This window comes from Myotis davidii, unplaced genomic scaffold (assembly GCF_000327345.1).
Source record: "Myotis davidii unplaced genomic scaffold, ASM32734v1 scaffold290, whole genome shotgun sequence".
Classification (NCBI taxonomy): domain Eukaryota; kingdom Metazoa; phylum Chordata; class Mammalia; order Chiroptera; family Vespertilionidae; genus Myotis; species Myotis davidii.
In genome coordinates, this window is record NW_006285049.1 from 3672303 (window position 1) to 3677832 (window position 5530).

The window sequence follows — 5530 nt, forward strand, 5'->3', positions numbered from 1 at the left end:
TGCAGCTCAGAGGCCGGCAGCGGCTGGCTGGAACGTTGGAGTCCTCCGTCACTGAAGCAAGCAAGCCTCATGTCAGTTTCAAGCTGCCTGGCTGCCGGCCACCATGTTGGCTGGCAGTTAATTTGCATATCGCCCTGATTAGCCAATGGGAAGGGTAGCAGTCGTACGCAAATTACCATGTTTCTCTTTTATTAGATAGGATTATTTATACTTTACAAGAATATGTAAGCTTTACATACTAGAGGTCTGGTGCATGAAATTTGTGAACGGAGGGATAGGGGAGGCGAGAGGGGGGGTTCTTCAGCCTGGCCTGTGCCCTCTCACAATCCGGGACCCCTTTGGGGGATGTCGGGCCTAAACCGGCAGTTGGACATCTCTCTCGCAATCTGGGACGCGGCATGCACCAGTGACCATACTTTACATACAGGTGAAATGCATCTTGCTCTCGTATGGGCAACTACATTTTTTTGCCCTGACCATAAAAAGTAGTACATAACACGATCCTTCTGAGGCAGTAGTACCATTTCCCCCACCTTATGGGTGGAAAACCTGAAGCAGAGAGAAGTTAAGTAATTGGCTTTGTCACACAGATAAGTGTCAGAATCAGGGCTGACCACAAAATGTGTAAGCCAGAGGCCACGCATATCATCGCTGCATCATCCTGTTTTTCAGTGTTAGAGTAGCCTTGCCAGGTTTTAATTTTTAAATCTGACTGTTCCCAATATATTGGATAGGGTCCCTAGGCCTGGCCGGTGATCAGGGCCATCTCCAGGGTGACTGTTGGATGGGACAATTGGGGGGCCCTGCTGACACCTGCCTTGGTTGGCGGCCTAGCGTCGCCTGCTGGACAGCCCCGCCCCTCCTGATTGCCACCAGTCATCTCCCTCTCAGGGGGCAGACACTCAACACAGGAGATGCCTCCAGTTGGTAACAGCTCCTGCATTGAGTGTCTGCCCCCTGGTGATCAGTGCACATCATAGCAACCAGTCATTCTGCCAGTCATTCCACCGTTCAGTTGATGTGCGTATTAGGGTTTTATTATATAGAATTCTTTCACTTTTGTTGCCACCTATATTTCAGTCTTAGATCTATAGTTAAATATATTTAATACTCATTATAAATTCTTTGATGTTTTAATAGTCAATTAATAGTTGGATAAAGATCATGCTCTAGTACAGCAATCACCAACCAGTTGTCTGCAGACCACTGGTGGTCCATGAGATCCGAAAGGTTGGCGACCACTGATTTAAGGAAACCTTTGGAGCAGCAGACGCCAACCAGTGGTGGTGGTCCGTGAGATCCAAAAGGTTGGCAACCACTGCTCTAGTAGCGTCCTCAATTCATGTGTATAGTATTCCGAGTTTCGCATGTTTAAGTCCTTTTCTATTATTGATATTTGAAAAACAGTTTTACAGAGTAGAACAAAAATATGTTTACGGTTGTTCATATGGAAAATAATACAACAATAATACAAGAATGAATTCCATATTTCCCATATTCACAATTATAAACCTACTTTTGCTCCATCCTTTATGTAAAATTCATGGCTCATATTCTTTTTCCTATAGTTTCTTGAAAACACTGCTCCATTGTTACTTTGCTTTGTATGTTTCTATTTAGAAGTCTGTGCCAATATAAATCTCAAGCCCTATAGGTTCTTTGGTCTTTTTACCCCACTGAAGGCTCTCAGAATTTTTTCTTAACTTTAAAGTCTAACAATTTTACAAGGATATGACTCAAAACTGACTGCTTAATATCAATATCCCCGAGTATCCTACAGTCCTTTCAATATGTAGATATGGGTTTCTTTTTTATGAAAAAAAAGTTAATTATAGTTTTAAATATTTAAATATTCCTGTTGCTTAGTTTTGTCATTTTATTATACATATGTTGAATTTTTTGTCTCATTGCCATCTCAACCACCTTCTCTTTTACCTGTTTTACTTTATTTTTTCATCACCATTTATCCCCCATACCTTCTTGCAGCTCCATCCTTTACTTCTTTAATTCATTTTCACTTTCTATGATAATATTTTTGCCTTTCTTCAATGCCCTTCTGTAAATTTTCAGTTGCGTCCACTCCCTCTTGGGCATCTTAAAATTTAGAATATATGTCTAAGATGATCTTTGTCTTCGTCTCTTTTTTGAGGGTTCAGTCAATTCTCCTTCCATTTCTTCCTAGATTTCATTCTAATTTTGTGAGGGTTTTTTTCTTTTAGAGATAATTTCTTTAGTTTTAAAAATTATAATTCTAGTTGTTTTTTCTTATCTCTAAATGCTTGTTTTAGATTGTTTCAAATCTGAAGATGAGTTATCATTTTCTTCTGCTTTTTTGGTTGTTTTCTTTTGTGGAGGAGGGTTTCATTTGCTGAGATATTTGATTTCTTCTTATGGTAGCTTTCCATAAATTTAGGAAGAATTGATAAATTGTGACTTTGAATTTGGGGTGGTTCAAAAGATTTCTGTTTTAAGAACCTCCACTTTTGTTAGTGTAACAAGTATAATTTCTTTAATGGATGACTATTTCTTGGATGCAATGGTAAGGAGGGGCACTGTGTGTTCCCAAATTTGGAGGGAGGAGTTACTATTTTATATTGCTAGATCTTACATTTTCCCCTTTTCCTTCTTTTTCCTTCACCAGCCAATCTCCGAAAGGTACCTTTCCTTGTCTTTAACTTTCTTCTCCATCAGAAAAAAATATTTTTCCAGATAGTTGAGATTAGAAAAATTCAAACTTTTAAGCCCAAGACCCATAAACAGAGCTCTGATAAACCAAAACTCTTTTGTATTTATGGTGTAGCTTCTCTTTCTGATGGTGATTTCAGAACAATCCTAGTCTCCTCCACAGTTTTTCAGAACTTTCATTGTTGTCTATAAATGATTGTGTCAGGAGAGGTAGATATCTCTTCTGGGATTTGGTGCTTATTTTTTCCACTTACAGGAAACTTTAGAATTTGTAACATTCTATCTTCTAGCTTTCTTGAGGATATGTATTTTGTAGTTTTATTTGTTGTTCTTATTGATCTTTACTGATATTGGAGGATATATGAAGAGACTTGCATTTATCCTTATCTATCATTCTCAATACTTGCTCAGAAATTGATATGAATCTTTTCTAAAAAATGTAAACACGTGACAGTGTCACAAAATTTACAAGAAAAACTGATCTCAGGCACGATGAAAAATATTTTAAATTTCAACAGAAAAACAACTGCATACTGACAAAAGGAACTGAAAAAAGGAGGATCATGCCCTGCCCTGTGTGGCTCAATTGGTTGGATGTCATCGAGCATGTACAGAAAAGGGTGTTGGTCCTATTCCTACTCAGGGCACATGCCCAGGTTGTGGGCTCAAACCTCAGTAGGGGGCATTCAAGAGGAAGCTGATCCATGTTTTCCTCTCACATGGATATTACTTTCTTTCTCCCTCCCCCTTCTTCTCTCTCTAAAAACTAATTTAAAAAGGGAAGATCATGTTTATTAAGAATAACCAATGATGCAATTGTTTCATTTTAATCCACATTTCATTCTTCCACAACAGAAAAGCAAATACAAAAATAAACTGAATATAGAAACACTTTTGAATAAATGTATGACAAACCATTAAACTCACAATTTTGCCCTGCCCAGTTGACTCAGTAATTAGAGCGTGGGCCCATGGATTAAAAGGTCTCGGGTTTGATTCTGGTGCAAGTGCACATACCAAGATTGCAAGTTTCAATCCCCGGCTCCAGTTAGGAGCCATTTGAGAGGCAACCAATCACTGTATCACTCTCATACCAATGTTTCTCTCCCTCATCCCTCTCCCACTTCTGTCCCTCCCTTCCACTCTTTCTAAAAACCAATGGGAAAAATATCCTTGGGTGAAGAAAGTAAGTAAATAAATAAATAAGTAGACAACTTTTTTTTTTAATTTTAAGCTTACTGCTCTCATAAAATAATAGTATGTAGTCAGTAATTCATCAAATACTTATTAAGCATTCGCTGTGCATCTGGTATCATTCTAGATAAGCCGTGGGCAAACTATGGCCCGTGGACCGGATCCAGCCCGTTTGAAATGAATAAAACTAAAATAAAAAAAAAAAGACCGTACCGTTTTATGTAATGATGTTTACTTTGAATTTATATTAGTTCACACAAACACTCCATCTATGCTTTTGTTTCGGCCCTCCGGTCCAGTTTAAGAACCCATTGTGGCCCTCGAGTCAAAAAGTTTGCCCACCCCTGGTCTAGATGCTTGAAATATAGACATTTGTTAGGTATTTGTCTTGAGCACAAATATTCCATCCAAATAGGGCTAACATTCTCATAGGGGAAATCAAATAATGAAACTAATAATATACATTTTTTTTTAAATCACAAAAGCTTTATATTTGGCTAATAATAAAATTTTATATTTCACTCGCATTATCCTATCAAAAATTTCCTTTTGTGTATTTCTATCTAACTATATTTAAATTATATATTGGGGAATATCCCTGTGATTTCCCATTTTTAGAAATATAATTACACCAATGGCCCAGTGCATGAAATTCGTGCACGTGGAAAAGGAATTAATTGAAGGATGTGAGCATCAGGCAGTCTGCATTTCTGAAATTCAATGACATGAACTTTAGCTATTACTTTGCCAAAAAATGGAATTTACAGATATCATTTAAAAGGGCATTCAGCTTAATATTAAAAACTCGGGCTACCAAGTCAGGTCTGTTTTCAACTTTTTGCCAGCGTTGTAAATTGTTTGCAATATCTGCCCACTTGGGGTTGCATGTCATGGGTATGAAAAAATTGGGCTTGCCATACTTAATTACAATTGGAACAGCATCCTGATATTGCTGCTGTATATTTCTTGGACTACCCTCAAAAGATGATGAAAGTATTATAATTTACCAATCGGCACATTGTCATTTTCAGATCTAGATTTGAGATAATCCATCAAACCACTATGTTTTTCAACTCTCAACTTAGATTTGTTTGCATTGATGAAATTGATCCGACTGGACTCCAGTTTTGAAGATGAATCCACAATAAACTGTTAATTTTCCTGCATTTAAAATAGGATTGCGAGAAACCAAGATGGCGGCATAGGTAAACAACGGAAATTGCTGCCTTGCACAACAACTTCAAAAATACAACTAACAGACAAAACGGACATCATCCAGAACCACAGGAAGGCTGGCTGAGTGGAAATTCTACAACTAGAAGGAAAGAGAAAAGCACACTGAGACTCAGAGGAGGTGCGAAAGTAAAGTGGAGAGAGGTAAGGAGGAACGTGTGGAAAGGGCTGGCAACTGAGGACGCAGTTGTCTTTTTTAATCGGGAGGGAGACACAAGCTCCCGACTGCTCTGAACTCCAGTTCCAGGTGAGTCCTTCGGGACTCAGACTCATACAGGAGAAACTGGATTGTCTGGCATTGGTTGGAACTCAAAGGCAGCTTTCTCTCAGAGGTGCTCGCAGTGATTACCGCGGGACACTGAGACCTGGGGCCCTTAGGGTAGGACTGAGGATCAGCCATAGCTGTTTGCTCCGCACT

General features: G+C 38.7%; 1 protein-coding gene across 3 annotated transcripts in view; it reads right to left on the reverse strand.

Annotated features, from left to right (window-relative positions):
- Window positions 1-5530, reverse strand: part of ARID2 (AT-rich interaction domain 2) — a 190179-nt gene that overhangs the window by 96210 nt on the left and 88439 nt on the right. Inside the window, exon 1 of one of the 3 annotated variants that reach the window (XM_015558620.1) lies at window positions 874-887. The exons of the other annotated variants lie outside the window; for them this stretch is intronic. The gene's annotated coding sequence lies outside the window, so the exon portion shown is untranslated. Of the gene's footprint in view, window positions 1-873; window positions 888-5530 lie in introns of those variants that run through there. 3 annotated transcript variants of the gene reach the window in all.